Source organism: Hemicordylus capensis, chromosome 9, assembly GCF_027244095.1.
Source record: "Hemicordylus capensis ecotype Gifberg chromosome 9, rHemCap1.1.pri, whole genome shotgun sequence".
NCBI lineage: Eukaryota > Metazoa > Chordata > Lepidosauria > Squamata > Cordylidae > Hemicordylus > Hemicordylus capensis.
Genome location: NC_069665.1, coordinates 23014504 through 23039627, shown reverse-complemented (window position 1 = coordinate 23039627; position 25124 = coordinate 23014504). Strand labels below are relative to the sequence as shown.

General features: G+C 44.9%; 1 long non-coding RNA gene across 1 annotated transcript in view; it reads right to left on the bottom strand.

The window, feature by feature from the left end:
* Positions 1-7776, bottom strand: part of LOC128334420 (uncharacterized) — a 70981-nt gene extending 63205 nt beyond the window's left edge. The window contains exon 1 of the long non-coding RNA XR_008311285.1: positions 7715-7776. This is a non-coding gene — a long non-coding RNA (uncharacterized LOC128334420). The remainder of the gene's footprint in view (positions 1-7714) is intronic.
* Between the last annotated feature and the right edge of the window lie 17348 nt (positions 7777-25124).

The following is a 25124-nucleotide window of genomic DNA, read 5'->3' as shown; positions in this document are numbered from 1 at the left end:
GATACTAAATGAGAGGCCAACATGCACCCTGATTAAGCATCGGGCACACACACACCTCTCACGGGGCTCGTTCTGTTGCTGCTTTCCCCACTGGGAGGTGACTGGACTTTTTAATGCTGCACTACTGAGTTCAGTTGCCCAACAATGGAGCCTGGGAGAGCTTGGGGCTTGGGGCAATCTCCCCACTTGCCCCGCCTAAAGGCGGGGCCTGGAGACAGGTATCAGATGTTCTGATACCTCCTTCCCTCTGCACCACATGGGGACAGATGTTCCTGGTGCAATAAGCACCAGGAATACCTGCTGGGTCCAGTGCAGGGGGGTCTTTTGAATTGGAACCCCATAGCTGCACTGCAGAGGCTGGGAGTGCACCAGGATGTGGGAATTGTAGTTCCTCCCAGACCTGTCCCAGAGTTCCTCATCAGGACAGCTCCAGGAGGAACAACAGTCCCTGGGCACACCACATGCCTCCCCGGCCTCCCCCACATGCTATCCCCGCATTCCTGTGCACTCTCCCAGTGTCCGGTGGGATCTGAGTTGGTCTTGTGGTAGCAAGCATGAATTGTCTCCTTTGCTAAGCAGGGTCTGCCCTAGTTTGAGCACTGTAAGATATTCTCCTTAGGGGATGGGGCCATTCTGGGAAGAGCACCTGTATGCTTGCATGCAAAAAGTCCCAAGTTCCCTCCCTGGCAGCATGGAACCATTATTTGTAGGGACTTGGTTGCATGCAGCCTGAGCCTCTCCTCTTTGGCTCAGAATTCTGATTTACAGGGCTGATTTTAGGGACAGGTCAGCAGGCAAGATGGCGACGAGCGCCTATCCTGGCAGCATCTCCAAGGCAGAGCTGAGAGAGACTCCTGCCTGCAATCTGGGAGAAACTGCTGCCAGTCTGTGAAGACAATATGAACTAAATGGACCAATGGTCTGACTCAATATATGGCAGCTTCCTCTGTTCCTGTGTTTCCCTGCATGCCCCCAGCCTCTGCAGCACAGGTATAGGGTTCAGACAGAAGATACCCCCTCCACCGCTGGGCGTAGCAGGTATTACCTGGTGCTTATTGCACCTGGAGCGCCTGCCCGCACAGGATGGTGGTGGGCTATCAGAACATCGGATACTTGCCCCCTTCACAGGTCCAGCCTGTACCCCTTCAGAATGCAGGTGGGGATTCACATCTCTGAATGTTCTCCACTACATTAAAAAAGCAACTCCATATATGACCCCCCATATTATTTTAAGAATGCTCGTCCATATATTAAAAACAAAAAAAACAAAACCTTCCTCGAGGAAAATTAGGTGCCAGGGAGAAGGATTCTGACCTGTTAGTTTTCTCTGTGTGCACGGCACGACGCCTTAGTGTTCATGTGCACATGCACTGAAAACAGAGAAGGCACCTCTGTTCCCCCCACTCTGAGATTTAGCTTCTAAAGGTTTGGGAAAGGAGCTGAATCCTAGAGCACGGCAGAGCCGGCAGCAACTCACAGTAGCAAGAATATACCCCAAAGGCAGAAACAGAGACAGTGATTTACGAACAGGGACTGCCTCCAATAAATAGGAACAATTGAGCATATGCAAGTCAATGCAGCTTGATCAAGCCAGTCCTACTGCGTGCGCAGAAGGGCTTACTCCTATTCACACAATCGCGGCCTTACTGTGTTTTATACAACATCTATGCCTGTTTTGCCAGACACAGTCTAATGTGCTGGAATACAACACATTCCCTCCCTTTTGAATATTACCTAACCTTTCATGAAACGAGAGCATGTACCCATTTAAGATGGTTCATCATCACTCGTTCCAAATCCTGGATTTTGTTTCAAGAACTGTGTTAAGAGGAAGCTGCTTCTTCTCCTTTTTTTTTTTTAATCTTAATCTCACAGTGTGCTGTTGAGCAGAAAAGAACCATAGACTTTTGTGGCCTGCAACTCCACAGATCTGGCTTTGTGGCAGGTGTTTCCCATGGCGATCATGCTGAAAGTCAGAACGTTCATCTACTGTCTTGCGGAATCGGTAGGACCCAATTACGTGCAGCCCCCTCCTCCACCAACACAGCACGGCTTTTTGTGTCCTCACAGGCTCAGTCAATGGCGAGGTGTTTGCTCCTGCCTGCGAGACACTTTGAAACTCAAACATTCAGATTTCTGTTGCTGCCTGCAGTTTAAATTCCTTTTAAACCACTTTTTGCATTGGGGGTTCATTTATATATAAGGGGTGTGTTTGTGTGAGTCCGTGGTATTCTTCGTGTAAGCAGAAATCCTTTAGGACCAAAAATGGGGTAGACCCACTAGGAAGTAAATAAATGCAATTCAAAACAGAAATGCAATTTAGAAATAATCATTTGAGGATTAAAGGCACTGGCATTAAGAACAGGAGGCCTCTTGCTGTGGTGAGGAAGAAGAAGAGAGAGAGAGAAATCAGAGTCGCGAGAGAGAATTTGGCTTGGAACTTGGAAACAGGGGTTCAAATGCTACCACTGCCATGGGCTGTGTGATTCGGAGTAGGCACTCACCCCCTCAGTGCCCCATCAGAACATGGGAATAACTGTGGCCTCCTGCTACAAATATTTATATACCCTTTCTCAACGAAAGTGTTCAAAGCAGGTTACATAGGCAGGCATGTACAAATCCACTTGCCATCGGCACATGCCTCCAGCTCTCTGGCGAGCATGACACCCAGAACCACACAGATCTCCCTCCAGAGGTCTCCTTTCCACGGCCATTTTTCCACTTTGTTCAGGCAAGTTGCATTCGAAATGTAAACAGCAGGGGGAGCAGTCTCCCGGAAATTAACAACCCCAAAAAACAGCAACTTCCTTACGCCGGATATACGATGTCTTAGCTCTATATTGCAGCAATCAAATTCGAGACAAGGCACTGGCAATGTGAACGGCACCGTGCTGTCCGCATAGGGACTATGGTGCCACAACACAGGAAGTGTGGAAGCACACTTCCGAGATCCAACGTGACCCCGTTGCAGGGTCTAATCAGTCCAGGAATGCTTTCTGGGCAGTAGGAGAGGGCTCCCACTGCTTCTTACCACCTCTGCATCTCAGTCCAAGTGACAGAAGACCTGCTTCTCTCCCAAGCTCTCTGCCTGTCTGCCAAAAATGTATCTGAGGGAAGGGAGGGGATTGGTGGGGAAGGGAGGGGATTAGGTGGCTGGTGAGCCACCTAATGGCACAGCAGGGAAGTAACTTGCCTAGGGAGCAAGAGGTTGCTGGTTCAATTCCCCACTGGTATGTTTCCCAGACTATGGGAAACTCCTGTATTGGGCAGCAGCGATATAGGAAGATTCTGTAAGGCATCATCTTATGCTGCGCAGGAGGAGGCAATGGTGAACCCTTCCTGTATTTTACCAAAGTAAACTACATGGCTCTGTGGTCACCAGACATCGACACTGACTCAACGGCACAACTTTACTTTACTGAGCCAAGCCTAAATTGTGGAACCCTGTATGCAGAATGAATAAATAAACAAACAAACAAATAAAAGATGGTTTCCATACAATAAACAATAAAAGAAGGGCTCACAGTCTACACACACACACACACACACACACACACACACACACACACACACAGAGTCACTGGAACTGTGGTAGGGTTGGATAGGGACAGTTGCTCTCCCCCTGCTCAATAAAAGAGAGCTGCCACTTTGAAAGGTGCCTCTTTGCTCAGTTAGCAGGGGTTCATTAATTGGCTCATTGCGAGGATAAACATCACAATGATTTAAAGTGAGCGGAGTATCCATACTTTCCCTTCCCATGTGCTGCATCCATGAAGTGAAAGGCCAGCCATACACTGCCCCCTCTATAGTTACCTTGTCCTTGAAGGTTTCTTGTGCCTTTAACACAGGCAAAAATTCAACTCTTTCCACTTGCCTCTTGTCTGTTGCCACTTGTCTTTGTCCTCCAAAGACAGGGGCGCCAAGAGGGCCTCTGAAGATGATCTCAGTGTGTATGGTTAGGAACGTGTGGGAGCAGGTGTTCTTCGGGGACCTGGGTCCCAAGCTGGGACACAGGTTAGTAGATAACTACAAACAGACCTCAGTCTAGGCAGACAGGCACAAAAGACATCTGCTTTTTCTGTTTAGGTAAGGAAGGAAAACCATCGTTCTCCCTGCTTCTAATGCCCACTGGCCGATCCAGCCCCATGCCCTGCCTTCTCTCCACCTGCCATCCAGGATGGCAGAGGAGGTGGTGAAAGTTCCTTCCGTGGGCCCTCCTGCTGCCCAAATGACAGGTCAGGCAATTTTCGGCCCATTTCGGGGCTTTCTGCGTGCTAGTATTAGTTTGCTCCCCTCGCCCCCTGCCACAGCCCCCTCACCCCAGAGACCTCCCCAGCTTCACCTGAGCCCCACTCCTGCTCCTCCTCCTCCTCCTCACTTTTTCTCTCCCCCGCTTCCCTCTCCTTTCTTTTTCTCTGTTTATTTCAGAGGGTCACCATGGCACAGAACTGCCGAAGAAGCCTGCTGACTGGGACTCCAATGTCACTACCGATTTGTTAAGCACTGTGTGGGTGGGGCTTGCCACGTACGACCTAAGCCTTAGATATAGATAGATATATAGATATATAGATATATAGATATATAGATATATAGATATATAGATATATAGATATATAGATATATATGGATAGACTTCTGAAAGAGCTGAAATTGTTATGATTCTTAAGGACGCATAACAAGAGCATTTGCAGGCAAGAGGGAGGTACCGGCAGACTTGGGGTAACCCACAGATAAAACGGTTTCACAAAAATCTGAAGGGAAAAGCCTTAGGGAGCCAAAATGCCCTACATCCTAATGTAATTCAATTAAACAGAATGTTCACTGACCCTGAGAGCAGTTAACAGACAACCAGATGAGTGGAGCTAATGGAGCTAAGTGGTGGTGGGTGGGGTGGGGGCTTGAACAGGAAATTTCTCAGCTTGAAGAATACTCCCTCAAGGCACAACCCCTTCTGCTTCTGAGCAGGGGAAAGGTGTCTAATAAAACCTTCACCATGCTTAGGCCCAGGTAACACATACACGCCAGGGATATACTGCAACATTTTGTTGCAGGTGCATAAATTTCACTCCTAAAAGGATTTCTGTACCTAGGATTCATAGTGGCCTTGATTTAACTTGAAAGCCTGTCTGTTATTAAGATTTCCCAGACTTTACTATGCCATCCTTTGATTGTTGGAGTTTTGCCTGGCAGCAGAGCAGAGCTATTCATTTCTTTCCAGTGTTTCCTCTTATACCAAGTAAAATTAGCACTCAGTCTGATGAAATAGCCTGAAATGTCTAACGTGCCTTACAATCTTTGCCCAAAGTTGTTGCATCCCGGGAAACAGTGAAAACATGAACTGACAGTGAAAACTAGAACCAGTTTCTCCAATGTTCGTCTGGAGAGAACGGTACCCAATTTGTAACAGTGCCAAACTTTGCAAGCAAGACAGATTTGTATCCTGAACTAGAAAATTACAAACTTCATCAAGAGCACTAATGCGTGGCTGGCTTGTTTCACGTTTGCACAACTTTTAGTATAAAGCCTAATAACAGGATCTGAACCCTGAGCATCTCATTTTGAACAAGGAATCGTATCTTTTAATTATGCCCTGCCTGTTCCCTTTCATCCTCATCTCCTGATGATGTAGAGTTCTTTCTTCAATAAGCTGTATTTTGTTTTAAAGTCGGAATGAAAGGAATTAAAACTTTTCACTACTTTTTGAGGAAAGAAGAAACCGCTGGATTAACTTTCCTAGTAATAGAAGGATTACCTTTGGCTTTATTTCTCTTGATGACACTCAATAATGGAGGGAGGACATAAAAGATGCCACCTAAGATGTGAAAACCTTCCTCCTTCAAGTTGAAACACATTCCTTTAAAAGAACACCCTCACCCGAACAGTCCAATGTTTCCTTTCTTTACTCTGAATACCTTTTATGAGATGTGTCTTGGTGTTTGATCTGTTACCCTTTCTTGGTTATCTTTGTCTCATCTTTGCATTATAAATTTTTCTTTTACAAAAATTAATCGTCTCAGCCTCTCTCTTATCTTTGATTATTTTAGCCTTGTGAGCTTTCTTAAAAGTTTTTTGGTGCTCTGCACCCTCTCCTTGCAAGATTGGCTTTTCACCTCTTTACCCCTTTCAAGAGGTGTTTTCCATCACTTAAAGTTTTCCTTGCTCCAGCTAAAAGCCTGGGCATACTGAATTATGCTTGATGGAACTGGGAGCTATGGACACCTCTCTCTTCTGGGAGGTGTTTACCAAAGGAATGGGGCAACAGCTCAGTAGAATAGTACCTGCTGTGCATGCATAAGGCCCCAGGTTCAATCCCTGCCTAGAATCACCAGCTAGCACTTGGGGAAAACTCCTGGAGAGATGCCGCCAGTTAGTGTATACAATCCTGGGTTAGCTAGACCAATGATCTAACTGCTTATAATGGAGCTTCTGATGCTCATCTCCATTACCACCCGACTGGGATTCCTGGTAGTAAGTGGAGGCTGCTGGAGGCAGAGAGCCATAGCTATGAGGTGGGAGCTTCTCCAGAATAGTCCAAGCCAGCCCCTTAATTTTCAGCACTCCTTTAAAAAAAAAAAAAAAGGTACATCTCTAACCCTTTTACTTCTGAGAGGTGAATTTGGATCAGCACCATAGCACCAGTGGGTGGGTTAATTTTTTCCTTGGTGCAGGTTTCCCAATAATAGCCACCCCCTGAGCAGGGATTTTCCATTAGTTTACACGTGTACATTTTCCCTAATGGAACACAAAGTTGCTGGAAGGGCAGTTTTTCATAGAGGCAACATGTAGGGGGAAAGGATAGCCCCTACTTCCCCAAGTGCTACGGGCCCAATCATGTCCCCCACAGCTGCCTTTTGCAAACATAAGATGTTCTTGTCAACTGTATGATAAAAATCCCAGGCACCAGGGGGGTCATGGAGCCTAGAAATTTAATTGTAGTACCTAGACTAGAATATTCAGAAGCAGTGTTGTTGAATAACATCCTTATTTGTCCTAGGCAATTCTAGAACATACACAAGTAACATACTCTAGAACATACTTAAGTTCTAAGTAAGCTACTTGTAAAGGAGATTTTTAAAACCCCATTCATCAACCCTACTGCCTATTAAGATCACCTAGGGAGGTCTGGTTGCAGTCGCCACCAGCTTGGTTGGTAGTAACTCAAAACTGGGACTTTTCTAGAGTTGCCCCGGAACTTAGGAACATGCTTCCTAATGAAATTAGAGCTTCCCCTTCTCCAAATGTTTTTAAGAAGGACCTGAAAATATATTTGTTTAGTCAGGCTTTTAGTTTCTAGTTTTAAAGCTTCGGGTTTTAGGGTTTTTATTGTACTTTAAATTGTTTTAATCATGTGAATGTTTTGACAGTTTTTAATATTGTGAACTGCCCAGGTAATTTTTTTTGTATAGGGCGGTATACAAATATTAACAATAAATAATAAATAAATTCACTCTCCCTCTCCACAATGTCAGTCACTAAGTCTGGTAATTTTGTCAAGTATCCCATTGTTTGGCTCTGAAACTTTTGGGCTGGCTTCTAGATCCAAGGAGAATTTGACAAGGCAGGTGAGGAGAGATGGGTAATCTAATCCAGGATCTATTGACTTAGCCTGGCCTTCAGTGTGGCTGCCCAAGAAGCAAAATGCCTTGTGAGGGTCCTACATCACCAGTATTTGTGGCTGCAGGAGGCACACAGTGATAGAACACAATCCACTTACCCTGTCGTACATGAGCCAGCTAGGGTGGTTGGAACCCTCTAGGGGGACGAATGATCATTGTGATCTTTGACAAGGTCCACACCCCTAGACATGGAAGATAGGCGATAGCTTCACAATACTTTCAGTTTTCGGCACTTTATCATGCTTTTATTGTTCTGACCATCGGGTCTGCAGCTGCCAGATTTGCAATGGTGTTTTAAAAGCTTTTAAGAGTTTCAAAACCACAAAAACTACTATGAATTTTGTATCTATATTGTCAAAAGAATGGAAATAATAATTGGTAGGAATGACTACTCCAAAGATTACTCCATGGAGGGGACAGCAATTTGTTCATTGTTACTCTAACCTTGAGCCTAACCCTTTCCTCTGTGCAAAAATGACTGCAATTTTACCCTCATCGTTTGGGGATAGGCAATACAATTCCATGGAAATTCACCCATGGAAAACACATGAGATTGGATCAGGTTCCAAATAGTTGCCTCTTTCCAGAACTGTGTTTTGTCCTGGGCTCAAGAATGTACCATTCTTTCCCCCAGAATCCTTGGTGACAAAAGCACTAAAATTCAACATTGAATTCATATTTGCAAATCAATGTCTCTGCAGAGAAGTCACTGCTGGCATTATTTCTAATTAAATTCTAAGTGGTATACAGAATATGCCTCTTGTATATTAAAAAAAAAAAAAGCTAAATAGCTAAATGTCATGGAAACTTCACAGACATTTAATCTGAAGTTTATTTACGTGGTTCTTTTTTCCTAAGTGCTACCTGTAGGGGAGGAGAAAAAAAATGTTTTTACAGTGTAACAAGTGTCAGTAAAGTCAGTTTTGTAAAAGGCTATTTTTAGTGCTAGAAATTCTGACTAGCATGCCTCAATGCTATTCTTTGTTTACGAAATAGCAACAAGAATTAAAATGGGGCAAATAAGAAAAGAAAAGGATGATTCCTTATAAGAATTCTTTAACCATAGGCGTAACTATGGGGGGGCAGGGGGGGCACGTGCCCCGGGCACCACTTGGCAGGGGGCGCCAAAAAGTGCCCCCACCGATTCGCCAGAATTTTTTTTATTTTTATTTTTATTTGCAGAGCAGTCCCCCTCCCCCGGTCCCGGCACCCCCCCCCCACAATTGGCATTGCTCATCCAGCATTGGGCGCTGCGGCATCTTCGTAGTCCAAGACTTTAACAGTGATTAAGGGTCATTGTGTGAATGAAACCTGATGTCCACATAGCAATTCACTCATTAGCATGCTCCCTCATACCACCCCACTGATTTCCAGCCTGGCCTGAAGGCCAAAATAATCTTGACTTTAAAAGCATGCTGGATAGGAATCCCCACATTTTTGCTATTATAAAAGCTGCAAATGGGGAGCCCTGATCCAAATCAGCTCATGGGATGGGAAATTCAGATCAGAACCTCTGAGGGGAGGGTTCTCTCCTTCCCCGGTGAAGGTTTCTAGAAAACATCCACTTCAAGCCAGGGCTTGACGATTCCCAGATGCCAGGATGTTTAAGTGTGGCACCTGAGCTAGGTACCAGGAAGAGGAATAAGATAGCAAGGTGGGGACAGGCTGCCTTGGTCCATTGCCTGCCTAAGGCAGACAGATGCTGCCAGGAGGAGTGAGCAAGCAAGGCAGGGGCAGATAAGGTGGGTAGTCCACCCCCACCATGGAACAGAGGGCATTGCTGGGGGAAAGTGGCTAGTTCAACCCGCATGGAGCAGAGGCCGGGGCATTGCTGAGGGCGAGTCCACCCCATCTGGAATAGAGGGCATTGCTGGTGGCAAGTGGTGTCTCTGCCCCCCATACCCACCCCATGGAGCAGAAGTCAGTCTGGTTCCTACGTTTTGGGGCTGCCTGCTAGAGCCAAAAAGAATTGGTAGAGGCCTGCCTAGACACACCTTTTGCCCCGCTAGGGAAAACTAACACCAGGGCGCTTTCCAGATTACCTGCAACAACACTGGTTAAATGCTTTGGCTTGGGTAGATCGCACTGGAAAGGTAAATAAAGGATTGCAGCTGCTTGTTGAGCAAAGCCACCAGCAGGGGGCGCAATCTTTTCTAGCTTGGGAAAAACTCTACAATGGGAAATTACAGCTTTTTTTTTTTTTTGCGCCGCACATGTGACATTATAGGATGGTTAACGCAGGAAATAAAACTGCTGAAATCTAGCAGATAAAAAGGACTGTAACCCTAGCTGTCCCTTCAGTGGTGGGGATGGAAGAATTAAGCTGTCCTTCCTTTGCATGATTGTCCCAATCTACTTTGGACTCCTATGACGGCTTTAGAGACTAAATATCCAAATAATAGGATTCTAAAATGCACTTAAAGCAACATCTAGTCTGGCCCTTCGGCAAGTAATATTTTGCACATCCTTCTTCACAGGCTAAAGATCTACTGGTTGGGTGGAGAAGCAATCAGGAATCAACCACTATAGCCCAATTCAGACATTATGCTGTATGCGAGTGTACAGATAACTGTACACTCATACAAACATTTGTATGAATAACTGTACCTGCATTCATGTTAAAAGTGCAACTGGGTACAGGCCCCCCAAATGCACGGTACAGATAGGAAATGTACTGCTGCACCTGTGTTCAGCAGAATGTGTTAATAATTCTACCTGTGTGCATTGTACACTTATTGCACAAGGTTGAAGATATGTGAATGGCTTCATGGTGTCAATTGCAGTATGTGTGGAGCATGCTATATAGCAGGGATGGCCCATGTGTGGCTCTACAGCAGTTGTGAACTGCAGCTCTGATCCTATCCTAGCCACAATGGGCAATTGGCAGGGTTTATGGAGTTGTAGTCTATCAACTGCTGGAAGGCCTCAGGCTGGTTAACCTTCCTATATGGCAAAGAAAGACTGATTTTGGTTTGTGTTTAATGACTTGACACTGGAGTTATGGGGAAACTGAGGCTAAACGGTCAAGGAGGACAGTCATTAATTCCACTCTTCCACACCATCAGGCAATTGACTGGGTAGGCAGATACCAAATGCCCCACCGTGGATGTGAAGGCCAACATGGAGGCCCAAGGGCATAGCTAAGGGAGAGCGGGCCCGTGTTCACCCCTCTCTCCAGCGGCCCTTCACAGTAAGGGAGATAATGAAGAAAATAGGGAGGGGTGGAGCTGAGGGGCCCTCAGGAGTTTGGTGGCCCGGGTTCTTTGAACCCATCCGCTCAATTATAGCTACAACCCTGTGGAGGCCACAGTCTTTTACTCACAGCTAGCTGCAAGCTGAAAGCCTTTTCTGAGATGGACGGAGGGACAAGAATGAGGGGAAACATGTAGGCCGTCACCTGGTAGGGAGGTCATGATTTGCAAAATGGAGACTTTACCCTTTTGCTTTCCTGCACTCGTGTCCAAATTCTTAGCTAGCCAGAATCAGAAATCAGAGTGATTGCTGAAGAGCTTCAGTAGCTCTCTTTGTGAACTGGATAAAGACCAGGTCCTGCAAAGCGCTGAGCATACAGCAGGCAGCAGCTTCCATTCAGAAGGTCTCAGCATGCTGTGTAAATGGGATTTGAGCTCTTTTGATAATTGTTCTCACATCGGCCCCGCTGAGCTGCCCTGAAAATCCAGCCCTGTGTCCTAAACAATAATTTGAGGTAGCGGCCCATCCTTGGACCCAGCTGAGGTGATGATGGTGTAACGGAGCTTCAGATACCAATAATGTCAAAGTGAGAAGGATAAAGCCCGCCGATTACTTACTGCTGCCCTGTTCTCTCCCGCCCACCCCACCACCTTGCTATTTCATATGCTTCAGTTGCCTCTGTTTACAGAACAATCCTGATTTTTCTGATAAATGTCCTAGTTAAATCAATTTTCCTTATTTCTTGAAAATTTTTATACCCCACCCCTCCAGTGCAATGCCACACAATTACTAAAACAGATGAAACAAGATAAAACTAAAAACTAAAAACAGGACTCAAAACCAAATTTAAAAGTTGGAAGTTAAAAACCCACCAGACATAAGCTGCAAATAACCTTCAACATGTCAACCTTTCATTTTAAAAAATGGTCCTTTGTCTGTGTGTGTGTGTGTGTGTGTGTGTGTGTGTGTGTGTGTAAAAACCCTGAGGGAGGAGCCACGACTGAAAAGGCCCCATCTTTAGTCCCCGCCAAGCAAATCTCAGTCAGTTGCTTAACCCCAGATCACAAGTCTTTTATTTGAAATTAATCATTATAATTTGACCTGCAAATGTGACATTGCCACTGTCACTGGATTTCTGGTTGTAACTGATTGTAATTTGATCTGATTGTAATTTTGATCTGATTGTAACTGATTTTTTTTAAAAAATAATTTTAAATTTTTATTGTATCCCCTCCGCCCCATTTTTTGGGTCTTGTATGCTTTATTGTGCTTTTATCTCATGTTTTAATGTTGTGCTGTAAGCCACCCAAAGAACAATTTTTTAATGGGGTGGCTAAATAATAAAGTTCATTACTATTAGTATTCTCTCATATAAATATTTGTCCCCCCGTTTTACTCTCAAAAATCATTTTGTAGCTGCTCATGCCGAATCACTGAATTGCACTGGAATGGAACCATCTTCATATTATCTTACCCCATGAGATTTATATATTAAATGCCTTAGTATTTAAAAATATCTTGCCAGTTAAATAACAAGTTCAGTATTTCAAAATCTTGCAAGTTGAACAGACAAGAGGATATAATTCTAAATCTGGTATTTCTTTCTTTAATAGTATGCCGTTTATAGTTACTGAAATGTAAAAGGACAATGGTAAGTCCCACAATATCTTGTACAAATACATAGATATAAACAATCAATCAATCAAACAAAACAATATGGCTCCTGTCCCCAAAGGGCTCACAATCTAAAAAGGAAACATAATTTAGACACCAGCAACTACCACTGGAGAGACACTGTGCTTGGGGATGGATAGGGCCAGTTGTTCTCCCCCTGCTAAATAAAGATAACTAGCACTTTTAAAGGTGCCTCTTTGCTCAGTTATCAGGAGAGTATGCTCTGTGTACTCTCTACAAACAAACTGGCACCACACAAATGTTAACTTTGAACTGCATTTTTTAATGGTGCTGGTTGTTGTGAATTGTCTTGGGTCTCCCCCTCCCCCCGAGGCATACGGAATGACTACTAGAAATATTTATACACCACTTTTCAACACAAGTGCTCAAAGCAGTTTACACAGAAAAACAACAAACAAGATGGTCCCCTGTCGCCAAACGGCTCACAAGCTATAAGGAAATACAGATACCAGCAATATAACCACTGCAGGGATGCTGTGCTGAGGTTAAAATAGGGATGGCTGTTCTCTCCCTTCTCAGTATAAGAGAACCACCAAAGTGTTCAGTTAGCAAGGGTATAGAAATGCAGTACAGAATATTTATATTCATTTTAAAACTCCCCCTATTTTGCCTTTTGGGAATTTTTTTTTTAGATTTTAAAATGCCAAGGACACACGCACATAGACATGCATGGCAGTCCTTCAAGTTTCAGCCTTCCTTCCTCTAGAAGTCAATCTCTGTTTAAGAGTCATGGTGACCACCCCAGGAACCCGAGGATGTAATGCACATAGGCCTCAGTGCAAACTGGACTTATAATTTTAAAATATACAATATTTTTAAAAAAATTGTGGCTGTTTTTCTAATAAACTCAAAGCAGATTTTTTAAAAGGTACGACAATAATACAATAAACGCAAGAACAGACATAAACTTATAATATTGCCCAACTGGAATTGTAGCACCTAGCCAACTGGATTGAAAAATATGGACTGCACAGCCCTTCTAAAGGCAAGTGAGGATCTCTGTATCTCATGGTGGGTTGCCAACTCTGACTGAAGGCTTACTTACAGAGTCTTTCCTGGAGAACCTCCCCACCAGAGGCGTAACTAGGGAAAACGGCGCCCGGGGCAAGCACTGAAATGGCGCCCCCCGCCCCACATACTACATTATACTTAGGTTTTTCCTCACAAGCCGCCGCCAAGCCAGGCCACTTACTGGCCACCAGGCACCAGCAAAGCAATGGGGGGGGGGCACGGGCGGCGCGGAAGGGACCGCTCGTAGGGGAGGGGGCGCCGACGCGCTCCCTTGACTGCTGCAGCACTGCTGCACCGAGCAGGAAACATTTGTATTAACAAAAAATTTTTTTGTCATGGCGGCGCCCCCCACGTGACCAGAAAAGATGGCGCCCGGGGCACGTGCCCCCCCTGCCCCCCCATAGTTACGCCTCTGCTCCCCACTAATACCCCCATCCCCAATTTCTCCATTAACAACACTAGGATTGCTTTCAATGACTACCAGGAGACAGAAGCCGATTCCTGTCCTGTCCTGTCGGGCTGCAACCCCAATCTTACACATAATTATAACCTCCACGGCTTTCTCAGTGTACTCAGAGAAGCTCACCACCTGGAGAGCAATGGAGCAATGTGTGTTTGTTTAAAAAAACCTATGTTCCATGCCACCATTCCTCACACAGTATAAACACAGTAAAATGCAACAAAAACAGCATCCTCTAGAATCAGAGAAACATGCTTTTAAAAAGGAAATGCAAAAGGAGTGTGTGTGTCTGTTTAAGTGGGATCATTATTACTTTACTTGTAATTTTTTACTTAGCCTTTTAGGGAGAAAGATCTGAATGGGCTGCACTCTCACGTGTGTAGAGTGGCTAGTGGCAGCCCAGATTAGGAGAATTATTCAAAACAGCCCCAGGGGAAATTAAAAGGACAAGTTAGGCAAAGGAATCCAGTTGAAAGTGAAATGGACAAGTTAGACATTGCCATTTATTTATTTATTTATTTAATTGATTCAATCCAATTTACTTTCAATGGGGCTACTTTTGAGTCATTTTCCTCAGTCTGTGTTTAAAAGCCCCCAAGGAAAGACCAAGGAAGACCATTCGCACATACTCTCAAGCTGCCACAGAACCACAGGACTACACAATGCAGACGACAACCGACACCTGCCACAACTGGAAAGCAAAACAAACAAACAAACCACAACCTCCCTGCAGCTTAGACAAGTGACTTGCTCAAGGCCAAGAAACAAATCCCAAGCAGAGCTTGGGGCCTAGTCCCCAAACCTCTCTCCTTCCCACCCACTTTTCCGGCCGCAACGCCCATCTTGCAGGCTGGCAAAGGAGCTACTTTCACTCTGGGTCCCACCCAGGCAGGCTATAAACCCCCCTTTACGGCAAAGCAGAGCTGCTTCGAGAGTCACCCACCCCGGAAGCGATGCAGGTCTGGGGGGTACCTGCAGAGGCGTGGGTTCCTCTCCCACATGGAAGAAGCCGGCCGGGAGAAAGCCTCTGGTGGAGGGCTTGCGGGGCCCGGCTTGCTTTGCACCACCACTCTGCGTCTTCTGAGGTTTCAAGCTGGGAGCCGCAGCCCTTAAAGATGTGCACTTTCCCCTCCAGGCACGGCACCAGTTTCTCATGGCTTGGAGAGTCCCTCAGCTGGGCCACGAGAACCAGCCAGCTGGCCAGTGGAGAGGGGGGGGGGCCCTGGGGTAACTCAGCTGCCTGGTTGCCAAGGCAACCACTTCCTTGCAGAGGGAAGCTGCTCCAAGTAGGCCTCTGCAAAATGGCAACCCAGAACACCTGGGAGGGGAAAACCCTCTCAGTGCAGAGCAGAATGGCACTAGAACGTCTCTCGCCCCGCCCCCCCCCCTGCATTCACTGAGCACATTAGGGGCAGGAGAGGCACCTGCTCACTGGCCCTGCCCCAACATAACATGGCCGCAGGGCTCTGCCCTGACCGAGGGATGAAAGGGGCCATGCATGCATAGCCCTGTGTTTGTTTGGGGTCCTCCATGTTGCAGGGGAGCAACAACAGGAGAGCGGGCATGGCCTCAGCTCTTGCCTGTGGGCTCCTCAAGAGGCATCTGGTGGGCCACTGTGGGAAACAGGGTGCTGGACTAGATGGGCTTCCTTGGGCCTGATCCAGCAGGGCCGTTCTTATGTGTTTGGTAATGCCCAGGGTACCAATCCTGTGCAGGAGTGTGTGTATACAGCACTATTGCATATAGGTCACTTCAGGCCTTTTGCTGAATGCATGGGGGTCGGGTAACTCCCTCCCTCTCCCTCCCTCCATGCAATCAGTATACATGAGAGCAGAGGGGACCACGAGAAAGGGCCTAGAGAGAAGCCCGTTTCACACATTATGTTCCACACCCATGCAAGAAGTATACAGTACAGACCTGCACACAGGTCCAGATAGTCACATATCATGCTGAATGCAGGCATAGTGGCACACTCCCCATCAGTATCCGTCATTTCAAGGAGGCCGTACCCAGGCTCGCTTTTAAAACGAGCACATCTGCAGTCATTCGCACACAAATATGTGCCAAGTGTGTAGAGACAGCCGTACACGTGTGCGACATAACGTCTGAAGAGAGCTGGAGAAACGGAGAGTTGAGTGAAAGCACTTTGGGGGCACTGGCAACACCAGAAAAAAAGCTGGGGGGGGGAATAGAAGGGGTAAAGTTCGTTTAACGGTGGTTGAGCTATGTCATAATCCCACATATTAGATTTCTGAAATGGAAATGGCAGAGTGGTGAGGTGCAAACCGCTTGTTAGGGGTGGGGGCTTACCCTCCCATGACTCCCTTCTGGAGCCACCCTTGTTTGGGGGCGTGCATGCAGGCTGTAGTGTTTGCAATGAAAGCCTGGCAGCCATTTTAGAAGAAACCATACTGAAGAAGCAGCCCTTCCTCTATTTCAGGGGAATTTCCCAACCTGTGGACCTCCAGATGTTAATGGACTACAACTCCCATCATCCTCAGTCATGAGAAATGATAGCTGGGGGTGATGGGAGGTCTAGTCCAGCAACACCTGCAGTGCCACAGGTTGGGAACCCTGCTTTATTTAATTCCACCTCTCTCCCATACAATAAAACCTTAACCCTTGAAGTGCTATACATGATTATGTCATGCAGGGTACCTCTTTCTGTGGACCTGTTTTGAGTTTACAGGTCTGCTGTGCTGCCACGTGGGAATTTGAGCACTGTTTGCCTCCATTTATGGCCTACTTGTCTGCTTGTACATAACATAAAAACATAAGAACAGCCCTGCTGGATCAGGCCCAAGGCCCATCTAGTCCAGCATCCTGCTTCACACAGTGGCCCACCAGATGCCTCTGGGGAGCCTACAGGCAGGAGGTATATGCATGCCCTCTCTCCCGCTGTTGCTCCCCTGCAACTGGTACTCAGAGGCGTCATGCCTCTGAGGCTGGAGATGCCCTCAGCCACCAGACTAGTAGCCATTGATAGACCTGTCCACCATGAATCTGTCTAAACCCCTTTTAAAGCCATCCAAGTTGGTGGCCATCACCGCAACCCATGGCAAGGAATTCCATAGATTAAATACGTAAGTGTGAAGACGTACTTCCGGTTGTTGGTCTTAAATTTCCCGACTTTCATTTTCATGGGGTGACCCCTGGCTCTAGTGTTGTGAGTGAGGGAGAAAAATGTCTCTCTGTCCACCCTCTCCACGCCTTGCATAATTTTATACACCTCGATCATGACTCTTTTCCAAGGTAAAGAGCCTCAGATGCTGTAGCCTAGCCTTGTAAGGAAGGTGCTCCAGACCCCTAATCAATTTGGTTGCCTTCTTCTGCCCCTAAATAAAGCAAACATTTCAAAAACACAATAAGCCTACAGTATTCTCTCCTCCAGAGGAAAACCAAACCAGGCTAGACGTGCTGTCCCTGGAACTGCTACCTAGGAAGTGTAAAATAATACAGAAGAGTGTCCTTATTTCAGTTCTAAAATGTTGGAAGAGAGGTCCTCAGAGTTCTACTGTGTGATGGCACAGAAACAGAAATGTTCTTATCTGCCCTCTAAATCAGGAAAAACGTAGCCCCCTATCAACAATTTAAATATCTTCCATTAAGGTGAGCTGGCGCTTTGGACTTTTACTCTAGTTTTCTTTCCAATGAGCAGCTCCTGCTGTTAGGTCTGGAAAGTCCTGTACTGTGAAAAGCTGGAACCTGGCAAAATAAAGACAAAAAAGGAGAGAAGGCTGTGAGAAGGAGTTCAAAAGAAACACAGACTAAGAATGAAGTTTTCAAGCTATGTTCCAAGGCAAAGACTTTTTCATCTTTAAACCTTTGAATTGTGAATCACGCCAGTAAAAGTTACTACTAGGTTAAAGTTTAAATGGCATAGAAAAAGGAGAGAGAGAAAAGATTAAACATATTCTGTCTGGACAGTGGAACAAAGACTTTGAATCCTTATATATGCACCTGTCTATAGACCATCTAAGTTGTAGGAGTCCCACAGAGGACATGTGATGGAAACTCTTATTGTTCGTATTAAGGACGGAAGTAATTGAAAGGAAACGTAAGGGAAGGGGAAAAAACCCTCAAATCAGATGTGACTGCCTGTATGGTTAAAAAATAATTTAAAGGGAAAGTGACTGTCAAGCAATTCATATTATGGAAATCTGACCATTGAAGATATATATATATATATATATATATATATATATATATATATATATATATATATAAAACACCCCCTATTACTCTTTGAAAGACTTTCTCCAAACTGACAGATATTGCAGTGAAAATTGGTAATTTTGACAGCTGCATGGAGCATGGTCCAGTTTTGATTTCAGAGTGAAAGCTAGCCATTTAGTGGGGCTGACATTTTTCCTCAGATGCTGTGCCCATATGTGGTCCAATAGAGCCATGTTTTATGTCCTTCCAACACAAGTAACTTGTAAGATGGGAGCAAGGGCGTAGCTAGGAGAGAGGGGGCCCATGTTCGCCCCTCTCCTTGGCAGCCCCTTGGAGTGAGGGAGATAATGAAGAAAATAGGGAGGGGTGGAGCTGGGGACCTCTCAGGAGCTGGGGGCCCAGGTTCTTTGAACCCATCTGCTCAATCATAGCTACACCCCTGGATGGGAGGATATGGAATTCCTTTTAGTGGTCCCTCTGCCTGTACTGAGAGAGTGGGGAATATAATTCTACTGAGTCTGAAAACAGGGGTTCCGAAACTTTTCTCCCCATATGTTGTTGGATCACAACTACCATCATTTCCAGACACAATGGCCAAAGGCATTTGTAGTCCAGCAACATCTGAGGACCCAAGTTTGAGAATACCTGCACTACTGGGGTAAGTAGCATTGCTGTGGTAAGCAGAGTATGCCCCGGTTTGCACTTGAATGGGAGACGACATGCGTGAGCACTGTAAGATATTCCCCGGGGATGGAGTGGCTCTGGGAAGAGCAGAAGTTTTCAAGTTCCCTCCCTGGAAGCATCTCCAAGATAGGGCTGAGAGAGATTCCAGCCTGCAACCTTGGAGAAGCCACTGCCGGTCTGTGAAGACAATACTGACTGAGTGAGATGGACCAATGGTCTGACTCGGTAGAAGGCAGCTTCCTATGTTCCTATCATTTTGGAATGTCCACTGTCTCAGGGGCTACTTTTGCCCTGAGGGGAAAAGAGAAGAGGAGAAGAAGTCTAGTTTAGGGAGCTCACATCATTAGCTCTTCTAGTGACGCCAATGGCTGGAGAAAACTCTTTTAAAATATTTTTGTTTTGGTAAATCTTGGGTTCAGGAAGGCATACAGTAAGGTATACAGTGAATACTGTGTCACTGTCTCCTTGTTATGAAAAGGGATATGAGCACCACCGAGTCCTATCTCCATGTCTTGGCACTCTTTTCCATGAGGAGGTTTGTGCCCTTTAATAATTTTAGAATAATTTCTCCTGGCGCAGAGGAACCCGAAAATGAATTATTCAAGAACCCCAGGATAACAGACTGATGGCATGTGAAGCGTGAGAGGGAAGGCTAAAGTGCTTGGGGGTTTTTTCGTTTAGAAATTTAAGGGCAACCAAGGAAGGGGGGTGCAATGTGAAATTGTGAACCCCGTGAACCAAGGAAAAGTCTCCCTCCCTCTTTTATAACAACTCTGGGTCACCTAATGAAAGTGGCTGGAAGCAGGTTCAGGACTGACAATGCACAATTAATATCAAATTTACTACCACAAGGGGGTGAGGATGGTAAAAATGACTAGCTTAATCAGCCATATATATATATAATTTAATTTTAAAATCCTGCACTTTTTCCAAGGAGCTGAGGTGGTGTGCATGGCCCCCGTCTCCCAGTTTTATGCTTCCAACAATTCTCCTGGCACAGCCCAGTCTTTGCTCCAAGGGCAGCTCCAGGGCCGGCAAGGGGCAAGTGACCTCCCTCCCACCCCCGAAATGTGACTTGCCCTGCCCACCCCATTTCTGTTTCAGAAAGCTAATACGTAGGACACTTAAGGATGTGCACGAATCAAGATTCGTGCGCAGATTCAAAGCACAGATTCGGCACCTTTAAAAGTGAGGAGAGCAGGTCCTTATCTGCTCCTCCACCACTCCACTCAGTTTCCTGCTGCGGCAGCGTTTCCGTCCGCAGCTTTCGCGTGGCGGTGGCATGCACATGGCCTCAGCACACATTGGGGACAGGAGCCTCCCCACTGGCTCTGTCCCAACATAACATGGCTGCAGGCTCTGCCCTGATCCCTTGCTTGTTCAGCAGAAGGCATTAAAGGGGCGGTGCATGCATAGACCTGTGTTTGTTTGGGGTCCTCAATGTGTTTGGCAATGTTATGCCCCCATTGAGGACTCCGAAGAAGAGTGGGGGCAGTGGATTTACCAGGAAGCAGGGAGACGTCTGAAGAGGGTCAGGTCTGTGATCTAAGCGGGGAGGCATCTGAGAAGGAAAATACAAAGGCATGCGATGTGAACCTGCACAAAAAAAAGCCCCAAGAGCAGAGGGAAGGGGCTGCTTCCCTCAATGCCACGAGTGTAATTCGAAGTGGTTTCGCTTAACATTTACCCCACAGCATTAAGCCATGTGTGAATAACTCACTGGTGTTGGGAGCTGTGTGTTCTCTCAATTTTCGGTTGTGTGAAAGCAAGGTAGGAAAACCTGGGTAGCTTTTCCTCCTACCTTGCTTCCACACATTCACTTCTACCCAGGGTTTTCCTCCTACCTTGCTTCCACACAACCGAAAATTGGGAGCACACACAGCTCCGAAACCCGGGTGGAACACAGTTTTTGATTGTGTGAATGACCTCTAAGTTAATCACAAGCAGTTTTACTGAAATTAATGAATCAAGTTTACTTGTCCTTACTTCAGTGGGAGTCCTCACTTAGCAACTTAGTCTGGATGTAAATCAGTGACTGAAGTAGCCTGTCTCATAACTGTAAAATTTAAATGTGTGTGTGTGTCTACACACACATACTAAAAATCTCTACAGGGTACCCTGAGCTGAAGGTTTGTGACAGGAGTACTTTTGATTTAAAAGGGTTAGGAACCCCTCACTTAGTCCATAATATATTTCATCTAAATGTCGTTAGTTTGTATGTGTGAACCCACAACAGTCAACAAGCCATGATTTATTTGGGTCAGGCAAACCATGATTTGAACTCAGGGGTTTGAAGTTGGTTGGCTTGTCCTAACTATGGTCTCATGATGTAATAATTCTGTTAATACATACACAACATATACATTCACAGTTATTCTAAATACAGCTGAGTTACAAAATCGATAATCCAACGATCTCTACAAATATTAGGAACTCATAACTTCTGTCCAATTAGTTGCTCCACAATGGCTGTGTCTACCATTGAATTATTGGTAGGGTTTTGCATAAACATTGTATAGAATACAATATTGAAAAAGTATTCATAATCCTAACATTATCCACATATTTCTTTCTTCCATTCACATAATTTTAAGACATAAGGTTCAAAACTTTTCAGTGGCTTCCAACTTTTTATTTCCCGATGTATGATGGATGGAACTTCCCCTCGCCCCCGCCCCAAATTCCAAGCAATCAATAGTCTGGCAGCTGCAAATGAGTGGTAAATTAACCAGATTCTTCCCCCTGTCCTATATTTGCTAAGTATCCCCAAATGGCCACCCCAGGTTCTACGGGAATTATAATAGCTATCATTTGTCTTTTTCTTAGAATTGTTAGTATAAAAGAATTCCTTCATGATGCCTATATATATCTCATGTGTATGCATTTACCCAACAGGCAAAGTTCATTATATCAGATTTGTTATGCCACGTCTGTTTTGCAGAACAGTCTAGTTTTCAAAGGGAGGTCAGTTTCCCCTTTTGGAACCATTGTGCTTAATGTCCCCACCAAACAGCTTCCAAAGTTTTCCCCCCTTTTTGTTTTAATCTTTAAGAACCTTAGGAGTCGTCCATAAAAGATGCTGCCAGTGGGGAAGCCAATGTCTCGTGGCCAGTTGGTGAAGAGGACGGAAGGGAAAAATGGGGGGGAAATGTACAGAAATCCTTTCAGGATTTCCACTTTGTTCCCTTTGGCTAGGATAAATCTTTTGAAAATTGGTGCGGTGGAAGTGGGTAAATGAAAGAGAATTACAGGGGGTTAAGCAATAGCGGTATGCTTTTGGGAGTTCAATGCATTTATATGGTGTTGCGGGGGAGGAGAAAGGGGAACTTCATATTTTATGAAATATCTACTGGAAGCCTCTAATTTGTTAGTAATGAAAACGGGAGGAATTGTGGAAAATTTAGGTTATTCCCTTGCTTAATTTGCCCGAGTGGAGTGTATTCCGGAGCTGGCTCATGGCACCGTTTCATTACAGTAACCATGTTGCATTTTAAAAAAATTTGACAGGGAAGAAAATCAGAAAAATAGACAGTTTGTGGTCAGTGAGAATTCAGATCCTTTGCACAACTGGGCTGGCCGTTTTTCTAAGTAACATCTCCCCCCACCCCACCCCCACCAATTTTTTTTTTGACAGTTTCCCCATACATGTCAGTTACACTCACAAGACATAGTGGCAAGAAGTTATGCTCTTTCTGCCGTCATTTTTGATATGGTGGATCAAGAGAAAGATCTAAAAAAACTTCATGCCAAACATTATCCTCTTTAAAACACACTTGTCACATTGTTCCAGTCTCTTAAACATGGTTAAGAGACTGAGCATGCACTCCGGGCTTCTGTTTATTGGTACAGAGATTTGTATTCCATTCACCTGCCCAAAGCTCCCCAAAGTAGCCTAGAGAACACTAACAACATAATGTTATAAAAGCCACATCACAGTAAATTAAATAAACTAAAATAAACTAAAATAAACTAAGGTGCATAGGAAGCTGACATATGGAGTCAGAATGTCTAGCTCAGAGGTTCCTAACCTGTGGTACTCCAGGTGTTGCTGATCCTGGGAATGGGAGTTTATTGTGGCTGGGAATGATGGGAGTTGTAGTTCAGCATAGAGGTGTATCTAGGGAAAATAGCGCCTAGGGAAAGCACTGAAATTGCACCCCGATCCAAACATCTGACACCCATCTTTCAGATAACATTACCATAATATCAGCTTAAAAATACTAGTCAAGCTCGTTAATCTTTTAATCTTTCAAAAAGTATTTAGCAGTGGATGTAGCCAGATCAAAAAATGCTCGAAAACAACAAATTTCAGTATGCTGGGGCTCATGAAATACTCAAATACTATGTGGAAGTGTACTTGGAAAACTAAACAGAAGTGCCGGTCTAATTCTCTACTATGCATTGTAGCATCACTATTACATAAGTTTTAAAAATAAATTGAGAATTTGACTTTTCCCAGATACTAGAGCCTTTCAGAGGCCATTTGAGCATGCATGGTAGCCATTTTGTTTTTGGTGGTCATTTAATTTTTTTTTTTTCATTTTAAAAAATGGCGCCCTCCCTTCAAGTGGCACCTGGGGCACGTGCCCTGCCTGCCCTACCCTAGATACGCCCCTGGTTCAGCATGGAGTACTACAGGTTGGGAACCCCTGAGCTAACTTAGTATCGTCTACACTGACTGGTGGTGGCTCTCCACGGTTTCAGGCAAAACTCTTCCCCAGCCCTACCTGGAGATGCTGCCAGGGATTGGACCTGGGACCTTCTGCATGCAAAGCAGATGCTCTACCATTGAATGATGGCCTCATTTCCAGGGGAGCTGGGGCAGCCAGTGCCAAAGAAGTAGTCAAATCCAGGATATAGAAAACTGGTCAAAATAAGGCAGTCTTGACAATCCTTCTACAGGTTAAAAGGGAAGGGGTCAGTTGGAAGGGAGTCACCCAACTGTTGGTCGTCTCTCTCTTAGATTGTGAGTCCTCCTTTTGCAACAGAGAACCTCTTCTATCTATCTATCTTCCATTTTTATTTCTTTATTTCTTTATATCTGTGTAAGCCGCTTTGGGAACTTTTGTTGAAAAGCGGTATATAAATATTTGTTGTATTTGTATGCATTTTGTTATTAAACACTTCGAGTTGTGTGTGTTTTTTTTTAACTGATGGCAATGATGAATATTTATATACCGCTTTTCAACAAAAGTTCCCAAAGCGGATTACACAGATAAATAGAAATAAATAAAGATTGATCCCTGTTCCTAAAGGGCTCACAGTCTAAAAAATGGTATATAAATATTTGTAATATAATATTAGTAATATAACTCCCTCATCCTACTGTGCATGAATACCTTTCCCTTCCTTTGTCAATATTTATCATAGTGCAGTATTGTATCTCCACCAAAGTGGACAACTCTCCATGTTAGAGTCTGAATCCTGTTGTGGCATGCCAAATGCTCTCTTGCTCTATGTTCCTGGGGGCCAGCCCCCTTCCCTAACCCATGCAAACATTTAAAGTGGCACAGTGGAGCTTCCTATGTTCCTATGTTCACAGGGGGCAAGGAGGAGGGAAAGTTGCCAGCAGCCTCCTCTTCTAGTGTTTCTTGCAAGCTTTGCAAGGAATGAGAGGAGAGGTGCTCCTTGAAAAGTTTGCAGGAGTCAGATTGGTCCCAAAGAGTTGTTCTGATGGCAACAGTGGGGCATTTTTCCACCCTACTGGGTCCCCAATCATCTGCCACCAGAGGCAACTGCCTCACCTTGCCTCATGAAAGGATCACCCCTTTCCAAGCCCAGAATGAATTTTAGAAATGCTTCTTCTTAAGTGGTGTTAAAGAGAAATAAAACTCAGAACAGAGCTAACTCAAGGAAAATGAAAGACACAACTAAAGGAAAGAAATCCTCTCTCACCCCTAGTTTGTGGTGGTAAAAACTGGGGTTTAAAGAACCCTACCATTGGGTTTAAGGAGCCCAAAGAAGATTGCTGGAGGATGGGAAAATGGTTCAGATTTTGTGTTTGTTTGAACAAGCTCTCCTTACCTTTCAAACACCATGTATGTTTAAAACATTGAAGAACAAATATATGGTCTCAGGTAAGCCGTTAAATAAAATAAACAAGCAAGGGAGGAGGTGGAAAGTGAAGGTGTTGCTAGAATAAGGCAGTACTTCAGTGCAGTAAGGTCATATTTTAATCATTTGGAGGAGCAATGCATGGCCTGAATGTGGCAGGTGTCTTATTTAATACTGGTAGGTTCTCTTGCTGTATTGAGACAGCTATAATAATAAAAACAACAACCCTTGAATTT